This window comes from Pogoniulus pusillus, chromosome 8, assembly GCF_015220805.1.
Source record: "Pogoniulus pusillus isolate bPogPus1 chromosome 8, bPogPus1.pri, whole genome shotgun sequence".
NCBI lineage: Eukaryota > Metazoa > Chordata > Aves > Piciformes > Lybiidae > Pogoniulus > Pogoniulus pusillus.
In genome coordinates this window covers 35,081,730-35,098,689 of record NC_087271.1, presented here as the reverse complement: position 1 = coordinate 35,098,689, position 16,960 = coordinate 35,081,730, and positions in this window count along the sequence as shown.

Sequence of the window (16,960 nt, the reverse complement as noted above, 5' to 3'; positions counted from 1 at the left end):
GAGAGAGTGATTGGCATTGGAATGGGCTGCCCAGGGAGGTGGTGGAGTCACTGTCCCTGAAGGTGTTCCAAAAGAGCCAAAAGAGACACTTATTGTCATGGTCTAGTTATTTGGATAGGGCTGGATGCTAGGTTGGCCTGGATGATCTTGGAGGTCTCTTCCAACCTGGCTGATTCTGTGATTCTATGATTCTAAGTACATCACAGCATAGAATCACAGAGCCATAAAACTGCTGAATTAGGAAGGGACCATTGAGATCCTCAAGTCCAGGCACTCACCTAGAGCTCACAATCTCACCACTGCTGATAAGGCACTGCCACCAAACCACATCTCTCACCATCACACCCATTCATCTTCTAAACACTTCCAGGGATGACAACTCTGCCACTTCCTTGGGCAGCCTCTTCCAGTGCCTGAGAACCCTTTCTGGAAAGCAATTTTTCATAATATCCAATCTGAACCTCCCTTGGCACAAGTTGAAGTCTTTTCCTCTTGTCCTGTTGCTTGTTCCACAGGAGAAGACACTGACCTCACTCCCACCTCCTTTGAGAGAGACATAGAGGGTGATGAGGTCTCCCCTCAGCCTCATCTTCTGATGACAAGTGGATTGCTTACATCGGGACTCAGCTTCAGTGACTCACTCAAAACATGAGTGCTTGTTTCCTAAAGTATGTTCTGGTTTGGTTTTATTGAATTAGAGCAGATCTGGTCTTAGCCTTCCAGTATCTGAAGGGGGCTACAGGAAGGATGGGGAGGGACTATTGGTAAGGTCTTGTAATAACAGGACGAGGAGTAAGGGGTTTAAACTGGCAGAGGAGAGATTTAGGCTGGATGTTGGGAGGAAATTCTTTCCAGTGAGGGTGGTGAAACACTGAAACAGGTTGCCCAAAGAGGTTGGGGATTCTCCCTCCCTGGAGGTGTTCAGGGCCAGGTTGGATGAGGCCTTGAGCAACCTGTTCTAGTGGGAGGTGTCCCTGCCTATGGCAGGGGGGTTGAAACTGGATGAGCTTCGAGGTCCCTTCCAACTTAAGCTGTTCTGTGGTCCTCTTGCTTGGCACCACTGGCAAGAGACTTGCTCTGTCTTTACACCCTTCCTTCAGCTGGGCTTGGGAGAGTGGGGTTTGAAGCTTGGACTCAATGATCTTGCAGGTCTTTTCCAACCTAAATGACTGATTCTGAAAACTATTCTGATTCTGAAACAATTTCTGAATGAAACCCAATCCCAAGAGTTATTTAAGTTCACCAGAAGTTTATGGCCTGGGTTTCATTCTTTTATTAGGCAGCAGGTCGTTAATTACCGCTGGCAGGTTTCTCCTGCGTACAGTAGCTGGAGCCATAACTCACTGGCACAAGGCAGTAAATTCAGAATCAGAGCTTGAAAAATGCAAATCACAGCTCCTGCGATGTCTTTTCAGGCTGCTGCAGGGTACACAAGGCCATTAGGCTGCCTGGTGCCGTGCAGCACAACATGTACAATTTACATTCATTTGCATCTCGCTACAAACCTTCTGCTAACAAGCAAGGTCAGAAGGATTCCCTAGGGAATAAGTCCAGGACATGAATGTTTCTTCCCCCGTTTATGGCAAATCACAGATGCCTTTTACTACATAACCACTCGATATAAAGTGAGTTTAAAAGACATAAAGTGTAGTTAAGACATCGTTTGCAAGCTCTCTAAACTCCAAACATTTTGTTGCACAGCGAAATCAGTATTTAGACTGAAGATTTCAACATATACATAAGAAAAATGGGGCAGAAAATACTCAGTATTAAGAAATTACTTCCAACCCAGAGAAACTTTATCAGAATGGTGTGAAAATGTCAGCTGGAAATCATTCATAGAATCAGAGAATCAAGCAGGTTGGAAGAGAGCTCCAAGATCAGCCAGGCCAACCTAGCACCCAGCCCTAGACAATCAACTGGACCATGGCACTAAGTGCCTCAGCCAGGCTTTTCTTCAACACAGCTAGGGATGGTGACTCCACCACCTCCCTGGGCAGCCCATTCCAATGCCAATCACTCTCTCTGACAACAACTTTCTCCTAACATCCAGCCTAGACCTTCCCTGGCACAACTTGAGACTGCATCCCCTTGTTCTGTGGCTGATTGCCTGGGAGAGGAGACCAACCTCCACCAGGCTACAGCCTCCCTTCAGGTTCTTGAGGTTTGCAATATATTCAGGAGCTGGACAAGTAACATGCTGTATTTCCTTGGCTAATGTAACAGTAAGCTGATGGACAGGTAGATGACAATTCTTAGAATCATAGAATGGTTTTAGTTGGAGAGAACCTTGAAGAACTTTGTGCTAATTTGTAGCTAACTAGAATGTTTGGGTGAGAAGAACTAGATTACAGGCTGTGAAAGGGAAACAGTGGTGATGTCTACTTCACTCATAGGCTTGCTGAGAGGCATGAGAACAAGAATCCAAACATAGATAATGCATTTCATCTGCTTGGGAGCTCTGAGGTGCATTTCTCTCTCTAGTCTCTCTGCCGTCTCTCTGATGGATCCACATTGCTTCCTAACCCCCTTGGCCGAACCTCCATTCTTCCTTGGGGCTGGGGTAAGGTTGAGAGGGGTGGGAGAAGGTGGAAGGGCGGTTGGGAGCCCCTCCTGGGGATTCAGGTTTCTGAGAGGGCTGTTGTGTTTCTGTATTACCTTTTACCTTGTCTATTTCTGTATATACTGTAAATATCTGCTTGTATATTGTGCTAGCTGTAAATATAAGCTTCATTCAATTTCCAGAGCTGACTGAGTCTAGTCTGGGTGATTTCCAAAGTGTTGGGGGGCAGGTAACACCCAAACCACCACAAAACATCCAATTCCAACCCACTTGCCATTTGCAGAGACATCTTCCACTAGACCAGGTTGTTCAAGGCCTCGTCCAACCTGGCCATGAGCACCTACAGGGAGGGGGCATTCACAACATTCCAGGGTAACCTCTTGTGGTGTCTCACCACCTTCACTGCAAATGCATGTACGTCCATGTAATTCAGGTACACATCCTCTGAGGCAGACTCTTTCATCCTTACATCAACACTGATAGAATTCTCAGTCAACATGTTTTTACCTTGATTTTAAACAAGATGAAAATGGCTGAAATCAGGCAGTGTGGTACTGATACACCTCCTGTTAAACAGAGAGGTGAAGCAAGGAAAAATGTTACAAAGTGCCATGAGCCATTTTTTTCTTCTACAGGACTGATTTCTCTTTGATGTGATGAGTTATGGCACTACAGTATTCCACTAATCATAGAATCATCAGATCACAGAATACATTGGATTGGAAGGGACCCTCAAAGGTTATCTTGTGCAGCTCTCCTGCAGTCAGCAGGGACACCTCCAACTGGCTCAGGCTGCTTAGGGCTGCATTAAGTTTGATCCTGAATGTCTCCGGGGACAAGACCTCAACCACAGCCCTGAGCAACCTGTTCCAGTATTTCACCAACCTCATTTGGAAGAACTTCTTCCTGACATCCAACCCAAATCTGCCCTGATCCAGTTTCAAACCATTGCCCCTTTTCCTTTCACCACAGACCTTTCTAAATAGTCCCTCCCGAGCCTTCCTGTACATCCCTTTCGGATAGTGAAATGTATTTCCCTGGAGCATTCTTTTCTCCAGGCTCGTCAGTCCCATCTCTCCCAGCCTGTCCCCACAAGGGAGATGCTCCAGCTGCCCAATCATCTTTGTGGTCTCCTCTGGACCCACTTCAGCAGGTCTGTGTTCTTCTTGTGCTGATTGCTCCAGAACTGGACATAGTACTTCAGGTGAGGTCTCACCAGAACAGAGGGGCAGAATCATCTTTCTTGACCTACTGGCCACAGCTATCATAGAATCATGGAGTGCATTGGGTTGGATGGGGCTTTTAAAGGCCATCTAATCCAAAACCTCTTTAGCAATCAGGGACCTCCTTAACTAGATTAGATTGCTCAGAGCCCCATTAAGACTGACCTTTGTCCCTCTCCAGGAATGGAGAGTGTCCCAGAGCTGGACTCAGTACTCCAGATGAGGTCTCATCAGAGAAGAGTGGCAGATTCACCTCTCTCTATCAATCTGCTGGCATGGAATAATTTCAGATCTAAGCATCAGGACTTGTTATCAGCACTGGACTGGCTCTAAAACAGGAAGAAGATCTTCCCTTAGAATGATTTGAGAACTGCAAGCAATCCTCTGTCTGTAACTTGCCTCCAGACTGGTAGGTGATTGACTGCTATGCTGTGTCATGCCTTATTAATACAATTTATTAATCTAGTCACTCAGCTGAGGCTGGCACTGCATGTTGCTGAAAGGAACACAACCAAAAGAGCACTGTGGTAAAATATGATCAGCTCTCCTTGGTTACATTTCTGAATGACAGCAGAAGTGAAAAATGTCCTTCACGAGCTCTTATGTGTGGCACAGGGACATGGTTACTCCATCTTCAGGCCAAAAAGACACACTGTGAGGGAAAGAGTACCCCCAAGGTTTCAGAATTGCTAAGCCATGCTTCATGGTGGGACTGATTTGAAAGCACAGTCTGCCTGCCTGCCTGCCTGCCTGCCTTCTTGCCTGGAACACACACAGCAGCTGGGGACATACCAGGGTGTGAATCAGACATGGATACACACAGAAATTGCTGAATTTCTTCCTTTCTCCAATCTGAAAACAGCAAAGTGGTGCATTAAGAGAACTGTGACCAACAGATTAAGGCTTGTTCTTCTCCTCATCTGCCCTAGTGAGGCCACAGTGGGAGTGTTGCATCCAGTTTTGGGATCCCCAGTTTGAATGAGACAGAAGCTGGAGTGTTGTGTCCAGTTTTGGGATCCCCAGTTTGAATGAGACAGAAGCTGGAGTGTCGTGTCCAGTTTGGGCATCCCCAGTTTGAAAGAGACAGAAGCTGGAGTGTTGTGTCCAGTTTGGGCATCCCCAGTTTGAAAGAGATAGAAGCTGGGGTGCTGTGTCCAGTCTGGGGATCCCCAGTTTGAAAGAGATAGAAGCCGGAGTGCTGTGTCCAGTTTGGGCATCCCCAGTTTGAAAGAGACAGAAGCTGGAGTGTTGTGTCCAGTTTGGGCATCCCCAGTTTGAAAGAGACAGAAGCTGGGGTGCTGTGTCCAGTTTGGGGATCCCCAGTTTGAAAGAGACAGAAGCTGGAGTGTTGTGTCCAGTTTGGGGATCCCCAGTTTGAAAGAGACAGAAGCTGGAGTGCTGTGTCCAGTTTTAGGATTGAGAGAGGCAGGAAGCTACTGGACAGAGCCTAGGAAAAGGCAACAAAGATTATTTGACTGGAGCATCTCTGTAAGGAGGAAAGGCTGAGAGACCTGGGGCTGTTGAGCCTGGAGAAGACGGAGAGGGAATCATTTCAATGCTTATTAGTATCTGAAGACCTGGGGTCAAGAGTGTGGGGCTGATCCATCTGAGCGATGCCCAGTGATAGGACAAGGGGCAATGGGCACAAACTGGAACCCAGGAGGTTCCATATGAACAGCAGGAAAAGCTTCTTAGCTGTGAGGGTGCTGGAGCTCTGGAACAGGCTGCTGAGGAAGATTATGGAGTCTCCATCTGTGGAGAGATTCCAAACCTTCCTTGAGACTGTGATCCCGGGCAACCTGCTGTGGGTGTTGATGCTTTAGAAAGAGGGCTGGACTGAATGATCTCCAGAAGTCTCTTCCAAACCCCCTCATGCTGGGATTCTGTGAAAACTTAGAGCCTTATGAACTATGATATTTCTCTCTTGACATTTTGTACACACCAGACTGTCTAACAGGTACCCTTTTCCTTCCATGGAAAAAAACCCAGAGGCTTCAGTCCTCAAATCTGGGAACTTCAAAGGTCTGCAAAAATACAGCAGAGCTTCATAGGAGAGTAGCCAAGTCTGCATATAGTCCTGAACATCATCCAGAGTCAGCTGGAGGGGGCCTGAGAACATTCAAATTGTTTTGCTCTTAGAAGGAAGTTCTTTCCAGAGAGAGTGATTGGCATTGGAATGGGCTGCCCAGGGAGGTGGTGGAGTCACCATCCCTGGAAGTGTTGAAGCAAAGCCTGGCTGAGGCACTTAGTGCCATGGTCAAGTTGACTGGCTAGGGCTGGGTGCTAGGATGGACTGGCTGATCTTGGAGGTCTCTTCCAACCTGGTTGATTCTATGATACTGTAAGTCCTAGGAAAGAATCACCAACATTTCACCATGAGATAAAGGTCATTGAAAATGTTCCTTCTCCCTAAGAAAATGTGGTTGATTCTATGATGCTATACTGTAAGGGTCACAAACCACCAGAACAAGCTCCCCAGAGGGGTTGTGGAGTCTTGTTCCCTGGAGATGTTTGAGGCCTGACTGGATGCATTTCTCTGAGGCACCCTGATGCCTCCTTTGAGGCATTTAGTGCCATGATCTAGTTGATTGGCCAGGGCTGGGTGCCAGGTTGAACTGGATGATCTTGGAGGTCTCTTCCAACCTGGTTGATGCTATGATTCTATGATTCTCTGTGACCTGAGCTAGATTTTGTGGTCCTGCTCTGGCAGGGGGATTGGACTTGATCATCTCTTTGGGTCCCTTCCAACCCCTGACATCTTGTGATTCTGTGAACTCCTCTCTGGAAATCCTTCACAACAAAAACTTAATGACATGAATCAATAACCCTATTCCACAGGAAGCCATTCAAGCCACCTGACTTTCCTGAGCCTTCCACTCTGCTAATGAATAGGCAGCAGCATTTCTCCTAGTATAGATCTGAGAAATAATTCTATTACAGCTGCTGCTCTTGCTAGCCAATTAAGTCTATTAACAAAGTACAAGGATTGTTTAATTGCAATTAGATGTGTGAACAAAGCTGAGACCGCATGTTGGCTTGATGACATGCATCTCCTTAAGAGTCAAAGCCTGAGAGAAGGGATGATTTACTTCTTTTCCTGTAGCTGAGTCAGAGGGAACAGAAGACATTCATGCCCAGAAGCCACAGAAAATGTCACAATGGACAGAGATCAAGGGAGCTTTTATTCCCAGCTCATCAGAGGGAAATCACTGCCTTGCAACTACTTCCTGTCGACCAAAAATGCAAAGAATCTCAGGGAATTTCCCCAAATTTCTGAATATTTGTTTAAAATTTAATATTAATGCATTAATTAATATTCAGACTTCATAACTGATTATTCATTTCTAACACATAGGGCAGGAGGCCAAGTTGCAGAGTGAAATTTCATAGAGTAGTTTGTGTCCCTTCAACACAAGTGAAGTGGCTGTGGTCCTCTCCCACCTTCTTTCCGTCCCCTTCTAGATCATTCCATGGCAGCTCAAGAAATTCCTGCTTGCCTCAGTATAAATATTGGATGCCAAAGCAGGAGACAAGAGACTGATCAGCTGTCTTAGAGCATTTCCTAGAGCACTGGAACAGGATGCCCAGAATGGTTGTGGAGTCTCCGTCTCTGGAGACTTTCAAAGCCAGTCTGGATGTGTTCCTCTATGATCTGTGCTAGATTGTATGATCCTGCTCTGGCAGGGGGGTAGGACTTGATGATCTCCTTGGGTCCCTTCCAACCCCTAATATCCTATAATCCTGATCCTGCAATCCTGTGTTGCCTTTGAGTACACAGAAGATAATAACTCACATTGTGCTGGGTGCAAAAAAAGAGAGATTAATTGCTACAAACAAGGGCAAGATATGATAATGGTTGAGAAATATATGTGGAAGCTCTGTTTCTAGTAGCTGTTTCTCAGATGAATCTTGTCTCCTCCTTCAATTTCTTTACCACTTCACTTTCTCCAGAAGCCATCTACAAAGAACGGAGGGCAGGTGAGAGTGCTGGCTGCACAACCCCTATTCAGCACATCAGAGAACATTTGAAGTCTCAGGAGGTGACTCTGGAGTTATTTTAGGCAGCTCAACACAGCAAATGAAAGAAAGAACCCTGAAGTTATTCTGCAAATAAAGTTCTTCAGCTTAGGAACAATAAGAGTTAGCTTAGCCATTTATTCTTTATGCTTCTATGGCACACTCAGTGACAGCTTGGTGGTGACTTTCACAGTGATGCTTTCTTTTCTCTTCTGGATTAGACTTTCAGAGTCAATGTAGGATAGCTCTTGTGTGTTTTCACTTAGCAAATACCTACCTTCAGTTCTGAGTTTTAAATAGAGAAAGAAAAAAGGACCTGTGCTGATAGCCCTTTTGACCAGCAGCATGGACAACCTCCCTCTTCTAAAATACACTTTCCTCCTGTCAAAACAAATCATGGAAGAAAATAGCACCATTCATTTCAGCCAAAATGCAAGCCTGTAACAGTATAAATGACACATCCCCAGATTGCTGCTTGCCTCTGAAAATAGATCTGCAATAAAGCAAGTCTAATCGGGGAGAATTTCTTTGTAGAAAATCCATCAGGTGTAATACTGAAACCCCTCTATCAACACCAAACAGAAAGCATGGCCTGTCTAAAGCATATGCAGTCAAAGTCAAGTACTTCTGTAATAAAAATTGCTTCTTTCTGGGAAGCCAGAAGGCAAAGCCTTCACATTTCTACTTTGAGGGGGGGCAAAAACGTTTTTCTTTAATTGAAACAGAAGAAGATGCCTGTTAAGCTTTTAAATTCCTTTAAAAGCCTCAATGGCTGTCACCAGTGTTATCTTTTGATCTAGGGCTTTGCAGGGAACATCCACAGTGCTTTTTTTTTTTGCCAAGCAATGTACTTCTAAATGCTTTTGATTTTCTTTGATATAAAAAAATACACACTTTCAGGGGAAAAGCAAGAAACAATGCTTGGCTTTTGCTTATAGCTTCTCTATTTACCTTGGATGCTACAGAGTCACAGAATAGGAAAGGTTGGAAGGGACCTCTGGAGATCATCCAGTCCAATGGATGGCAGGGTCACTCACTGTATCACAGTATCATCAGGGTTGGAAGAGACCTCACAGATCATCAAGTCCAACCCTTTACCACAGAGCTCAAGGCTAGACCATGGCACCAAGTGCCACGTCCAATCTTGCCTTGAACAGCCACAACACCTTGCCCAGGATCACAATATCCAGATGAGCCTGGAATTTCTCCAGAGAAGGAAACTCCACAGTCTGCCTTTTCCTGTGTTCACAGGAACAGCAAGAAACAACGCTTGGCTTTTGCTTATAGTTTCTCTATTTACCTTGGATGTTACAGAATCACAGGATAGGAAAGGTTGGAAGGGACCTCTGGAGATCATCCAGTCCAATGGATGGCAGGGTCACTCACAACAGCCTGCCTAAGACCACCACCTCCACATGGGCTTGAAATCTCTCCAGAGGAAGAGTCTCCACAATCTGCCTTTTCCTGTGTTCACAGGAACAGCAAGAAACAATGCTTGGCTTTTGCTTATGGCTTCTCTATCTACCATGGATGTTACAGAATCACAGAATAGGAGAGGCAGCTGGAGGTGTGCAGCCTGGAGAAGAGGAGATTCAGGGGTGACCTCATCACTGTCTACAACTACCTGAAGGGAGGTTATAGCCAGGTGGGGGTAGTCACTTCTCCCAGGTGACCAGCAACAGAACAAGGGGACACAGTCTCAAGTTGTGTTGGTGGAGGTATAGGCTGGATGTTAGGAGGAAGTTGTTGGCAGAGAGAGTGATTGGCATTGGAATGAGCTGCCCAGGGAAGTGGTGGAGTCACCATCCCTGGAGGTGTTGAAGAAAAGCCTGGCTGAGGCACTTAGTGCCATGGTCTAGTTGACTGGATAGGGCTGGGTGCTAGGTTGGTCTGGATGATCTTGGAGGTCTATTCCGACCTGGTTGATTCTATGATTCTATGAAATAAAACCCAGAATTAAACACAAAACCCCTAAAAATGGAGGAATTGATTTAGAAATAAAATAGTAGCTTGTGCTCAAGAGGAGTAACACAGCAAAGATAAGCATAGACAAAATTCACACCTGAATCCTGAACTTCATAAACCGTTCACTAGTTCCCAGTTTGGATAATGATTCTTTGATTGCCTTTAGTAGATGCTTAGTCACTTTATCTCCTCTTTCTTTTTCCCCAGGGAAAAAAAAATAGTTAGAAATGTCTTTTTCTCAGAGAATCACAGAATTTCATAGATTGCAAAAGACCTTCAAGACCATCATGAGTTCCACACTGACAAGTCTTTGACTAAACCAAATCCCTCAGCACAACATCTAATCACTACCAATTGCTATGGTTGGAAAGGACCCCTCAGTTCAATAAGGGCTTAGATATAAGCAACCAAGCTAAGCACCAAGAAAACTCACAGCCACCATAAAAATTAGTGTTGTTTGACTACTACAAAGGGCTGGTTTAATTTTTTTGGTTCATTTTAGTTTCAATAACCAGCAATAGAACAAGGGGACACAGTCTCAAATTGTGCCAGGGTAGGTATAGGCTGGATATTAGGAAGAAGTTCTTCACAGAGAGAGTGATTGGCATTGGAATGGGCTGCCCAGGGAGGTGGTGGAGTCACCGTCCCTGGGGGTCTTCAAGAAAAGACTGGATGAGGCACTTAGTGCCATGGTCTAGTTGATTGGATAGGGCTGGGTGCTAGGTTGGACTGGCTGATCTTGGAGGTCTCTTCCAACCTGGTTGATTCTGTGATTCTATGATTCTGTAATACACACAGGAAAATCTATTTTAGGTTTGTTTGTTTTTTTTTTTTAATACATTATAAGAGTGCAGGAATAAGAGAAAGCTGAAGAAAATTTCAGAGAGGCAAGTGAAGAGAGAGGGGTTATTGAGTGGGAGGAAATCTTTCTTTGTCAGATAATTACAGTGACATTAGGGAGTTCCATGCTCACAGCTGCAGTGGAGGAGGCATGCTCATAATAGCACAACTGTGTGAGGGTAGAGATTTTGAATATGCATGAAATTATTGAGGAAATAAGTTCCTCCAGATCTGCATGTTTGGTGCAACATATATTTGCATTAATTTATTTGGAAGGATTGGGGTCTATTATGCTGCAATGGTGATGGATTGTTTTAATTTAAGACAACTATTAAATGGTTTAAAAAGCCCAGACAATTTAGGTGGAAAAAAAAATCCCTGCTGTGAGTAAAGTACATACAATAACAAAACTGTTCACTGCTGCTGTTACAATATGCTATAGGAAAAAAACAATACAATTAAAATAATTCAACAATATAGAAGGGAATTGTGGAATCAGAAAGGTTGGAAAAGACCTCAAAGATCATTGAGTGCATTGAGTGTACCCTCAGCAAGTTTGCTGAAGACAGCAAGATGTGTGAAGCAGAGATGTGCTGGAGGGAAGAGATCCATACAGAGGGACGTGGACAGGCTGGAGAGGTGGGCACAAGCCAAGCTCATGAGGTTCAACAAGACCAAGTGCAAGGTCCTGCAGCTGGAACAAGGCAATCTCAAGCACAAATCCAGGCTGGGCAGTGAGTGGCTGGAGAGCAGCCCTGAGGAGAGGGACTTGGGGGTGCTGGTGGATGAGAAGCTCAACAGGAGCCAGCAGTGTGCACTTGCAGCCCAGAAAGCCAAGCAGAGCCTGGGCTGCATCAGGAGAAGTGTGGCCAGCAGGGCCAGGGAGGTGATTCTTCCCCTCTACTCCACTCTTGTGCTAGTTTGAGCCTAGCTGAGATATTTTAGTGAGAGGAATCAGATTATAGGCTGTGAAAATGAAACAAAGGAAACCATTAAGCTCTGCTGAAACCCTTTCTGTACTACTGCATCCAGTTCTAGAGCCTCTGTTACAATAGGGATGTGGAGATGCTGGAGCATGTCCAGAGAAGGGCCACGAGGATGCTCAGAGGGCTGCAGCAGCTCTGCTGTGAGCACAGACTGAAAGAGTTGGGGCTGTGCAGGCTGCAGAAGAGGAGGCTCCCAGGTGACCTTCTTGTGGCCTTCCAGGATCTGAAGGAGGAACTACAAAAAAGCTGGGGAGGGACTTTTTAGGCTGTCAGGGAGTGACAGGACTGGGAGGAATGGAGCAAAGCTGGAGGTGGGGAGAGTCAGAGTGGAGGTGAGGAGGAAGTTGTTGAGCATGAGAGTGGTGAGAGGCTGGAATGAGTTGCCCAGGGAGGTGGTTGAGGCCCTATGGCTGGAGGTGTTTAAGGCCAGGCTGGCTGAGGCTGTGGCCAGCCTGATGTAGGGTAGGGTGTCCCTGGGCATGGCAGGGGGGTTGCAACTAGCTGATCCTTGTGATCCCTTCCAACCCTGATTGATTCTATGATTCTATGATAATCTTAACCCAAGAGAGCAATGTCAGCAGAGACTTGAATGCATTTACTGCTTCACAGCAGAATCAAAGACACGACAGAAGAATGCTTTGAAAATGGCCAGCAACTGTTCTTCAGCTGAGACAAAAGTCACCAACATTCCATATGAAATTCTAGAAACATGTACTAATGACACAAGTTTTTTTCCTCCCTTCACTGGTATCTTAAGTTTTGTGCCATGCTGGAGGCCTTATATCCATGTTGTTTCCATAACAACATGAAATAAAGCACAGTTGAAAGTGTCTGTGGAAGGGTTATGTGAAAGCAGAGTGCCTGCTTCATTAAGGACATCTAGCCAAGGGGCATTCTGCAGTGCAAACTAAAGGGAAACAAAGAGAGGAAGAAGCCATAACCAGAAATGTGCAAAAACACAAACCTGATGGAGAAATGATAAGAGAGGTGGTGATGAGAACCAAACCTGATGAGTCACAGCAATTAATGAGGGTGTGTGAGAATGTTTATTCCAGTGAGGATGTCTGTGGGACCTTGTAAACTGAGAAAGTATGGACAGACTAGAGACAAAATACAGAGACGTGGATCTGACACAACAAGCATGGTGAGAGAGGACAAACATCCTCAGTGCTGGGCTATAGAGGTAGGAGTAACAGCTGGGTTGGAACATCTCTGCCTGCAGCCAGGGGGGACTGAGAGAGTGATTTGCCATTGGAATGGGCTGCCCAGGGAGGTGGTGGAGTCACTGTCCTTGGGGATGTTCAAGAAAAGCCTGGCTGAGGCACTTAGTGCTGTGGTCTAGTTGATTGGCTAGGGCTGGGTGCTAGGTTGGACTGGGTGATCTTGGAGATCTCTTCCCACCTGGTTGATTCTATGATTCCATGATTGGGCAGGGCTGGGTGCTAGGTTGGACTGGATGATTTTGGAGATCTCTTCCCACCTGGTTGATTCTATGATTGGATAGGGCTGGGTAATAGGTTGGACTGGGTGGTTGTGGCCAGGAGGAGGTTGCTCTCTTCTCTCAGGTGGCCAGCACCAGAACAAAAGGACACAGCCTCAGGCTGTGCCAGGGGAGATTTAGGCTGGAGGTGAGGAGAAAGTTCTTCACTGAGAGAGTCATTGGACACTGGAATGGGCTGCCCGGGGAGGTGGTGGAGTCGCCGTCCCTGGAGCTGTTCAAGGCAGGATTGGACGTGGCACTTGGTGCCATGGTCTAGCCTTGAGCTCTGTGGTAAAGGGTTGGACTTGATGATCTGTGAGGTCTCTTCCAACCTTGGTGATACTGTGATACTATGGTACTGTGATCTGGGAGGTCTCTTCCAACCTGGCTGATTAACTCCATCAGAATTAAGGCTATAACAGGAATCCTTTAGGTTTGGTTCTGAATTCTGAAGACAAACAGAGGAAACAGCAGGAAAATAATAAATGCACTTATTCTGCTTTTCTCAGACCTGATACTTGGATTGACTGTGACCTCAGGAATTGTTGCCATTTTAAATATTAGGGAAAAAAAGGTATTAGATGTTGGGGGGAAGCATACAAAAGAAACATGAGTATTAATCCTGTTAACAGGATGTTAATCCCCCCATGTGCTGAGAAAACATAATTGCTAGATTACAAGAGAAACAATTACAGAAGATACCAACTTAACTAAGGCAGTATAGTGTTTTTTTTCTGATGCAAAAGGCAGAAGGGTCCTGGTTGAATCCCAAATGCTATCCATCTTAAGGAAGATAATCTAAGAACATTAGAGGCAGGTGCTTATTATTGTGAAATGTCCTTCAGATACCCTTAATGGGAAAAGTTGATTCCTCTATGAGGCTGTTAAATCTCAGAACATTCAGTTCAGCACTTAAAGAATGGAAAGACACAATTACTTGCTGCCTCCAAAACAGCTAAGTGAGTTTCTTAGCATCTTATATAATCTGAGAGCACATTCACAGATAGATTCCTATTCTCTGGGCGTTTAGTGCTTTATTTGAAAGTCTCTTTTCTCTTCTTTCATTTCCCTGATCATTTACTCAATTTCTCAAAGTATGAAAGGCATATTCAATAGACAGTAGTGTTCCCCAGAACCTCACATCCTTATCCCACAAACCTTCCTTATGTGTAGAGGAAAAGAAGAACTGTGATATAACATTCTCATTCTAAAAGCTGATTTCTGATTCTTTGCGTCCAGAGAAGGGCAACAAAACTGGTGAAGGGCCTGAAACACAAACCCTATGAGGAGAGGCTGAGGGAGCTGGGGGTGTGCAGCCTGCAGAAGAGGAGGCTCAGGGGGGACCACATTGCTGTCTACAACTACTTGAAGGCAGGCTGTAGCCAGGTGGAGTTTTTCTCTTCTCAACAGGCAAGCAGCAACAGAAGAAGGGGACACAGCCTCAAGTTAGGAGGAAGTTGTTGGCAGAGAGAGTGATTGGCACTGGAATGGGCTGCCCAGGGAGGTGGTGGAGTCTCTGTGCCTGGAGGTGTTGAAGAAAAGCCTGGCTGAGGCACTTAGTGCCATGGTCTAGTCGATTAGCTAGGGCTGGGTGCTAGGTTGGACTGGATGATCTTGGAGGTCTCTTCCAACCTGGTTGATTCTATGATTCTATTTGAATATTATGTTGAGCATTTAAGAAACAGAAACAACTGAGAGAATTTGAAGCTGGTACACACTATGCTCCTAAGTAGCTTAAGCTGCCTATTAATCCACCTGACTGTGATGAGCATCATAAATCAAGGTCTTTTTTGCTAGAGATAGAATCATAGAATCAAGCAGGTTGGAAGAGACCTCCAAGATCATCCAGTTCAACCTAGCACCCAGCTCTATCCAGTCAACTAGACCATGGCACTAAGTGCCTCAGCCAGGCTTTTCATAGAATCATAGAATCAAGCAGGTTGGAAGAGACCTCCAAGATCATCCAGGCCAACCTAGCACCCAGCCCTATCCAGTCAACTAGACCATGGCACTAAGTGCCTCAGCCAGGCTTTTCGTAGAATCATAGAATCAAGCAGGTTGGAAGAGACCTCCAAGATCATCCAGTCCAACCTAGCACCCAGCCCTAGCCAGTCAACTAGACTAGTAGTTGTCTTTTCTGCCAGCAGATGTCCATTCTCTAAATTCACAAATGAACACTGAAAAGCTGCAAATTGTTATCCCCAACCTAAAATGAAGCCAATTTCACTCCTTGTCACTTCCCTGATGCTACAGCAGCAGGGGAAATTATCACAGAATCTCAGAATGTTAGGGGTTGGAAGGGACCTCAAAGGATCATCGAGTCCAACCCCCATGCCAAAGTAGGATCACAAAGGGCATGTCACAGAGGAACACATACAGGCAGGTTTTGCACTTGGCCTTTCTGAACTTCATGGGTTTGGTCCTTGAGCCAACCCTTTGGATGTCATCCCTTTGCCTCCACCATGTCAACACTTGAAACATTCGAAGCACCATAAACAATGAGCTTTAAATTTATGAACTACAAGGAAAAAAAACCAAAAGAAAGTAGATTTATTTTCCCATTGAGCCAACACCACGAAATACTCTCACAGGAACATTTCTTTGTAGAAAAATAATCTCAATAATAGTGTGTTTGTCACTCTGCTGTGAGGTTTTAAAAGCATTTGAGAATGCAAATGTTTGTTTGTAAGAGCACTCATGGAGAGCTGTTGAAAATATTCATGCTAATATTTATTAAGAGGAGCAGCCAGATAACTTAGGCAGATAATTTAAATGCTTTTTGGCAGTGCCATCCATCACCAAGCCTAAGTATCATGAGCAGAAATCACTTAAGAACAGAGGAAAAACCATGCTGAAGAAAAGGAGGTGAGGGAAGACCTCATTTCTCTCTACACTTCCCTGAAAGGAGGTTGAAGTGAGGTGAGGCTTGCTGTCTTCTCCCTAGTATCAGGTAGCAGAAGGAGAAGATATGGCCTGAAGTTATTCCAGGAGAGGATTAGGTTGGAGATTAGGAAAAAAAAGTCTTTCCTGAAAATATGGTCAGGGACTGGAATAGGCTGCCCAGGAAGGTGCTGGAGTCATCACCCCTGGGAGTGTTCAAGAAACGTGTGGACATGGCACTCTGGGACATGGTTTAATGGCCAAGGTAGTGTTGGTTTGATAGTTGGACTTAGTGATCTTAGAAGTCTTTTCCAACTGAAACAGTTCTGTGATTCTGTGAATATTTTGTTATAACTGCAATGATCAGCTGGAAAACCTGATCTGAAAACTGTGTTTAGATTAAAACAGAGGAAGAAGTGCTGGAGCAGAGTCTGTGAACTCAAAACTGCTCATCAGGTTTGATGAATGCTTGCATCATCTCCTCACACACTCTACTGCCTCTTCAGGGGACAAAACCACCTTTGTCTGTGTTCTGGAAGGGTAATAGGCCTATTAGATGTCCTGGCTTGCCCAGCCCTTCTGCGGATGGGGGAAGCAAGGGCTGGAGGAAAACAAAGGCTTGGGCCATTATGTCCCCTCCCAAGTGATAAACAGGTACCCACAGGTGGTTATGCACTTGCTGGTGTCTTTCCCAAGTAAGGGTAAGCAAGCCCTGGTGTCACCTAAATATGGTCAGTTTGGCAAATACCATTCTGACTGGTGAATCTCTGTGACCAAAGGAGCAAATAACATAAATGGAGCTAAGTTGCAAGCAGTTGAGCTGCTTCTGCCTGGCTGCTTCTGCCTCACAGAGCTGCTTCAGTGCATGCTTCTCTGCTCTACATTCTATTCTGCTCAGACAATGTGCTCTGCCTCACTGCTCTCAGCTAGGACGAGGTGTTCTGCTCTGCCCCATGCTTCAGACCAGCTTAGCCCTGATGTTTTGAGCTTGAACTACCTGGAAATC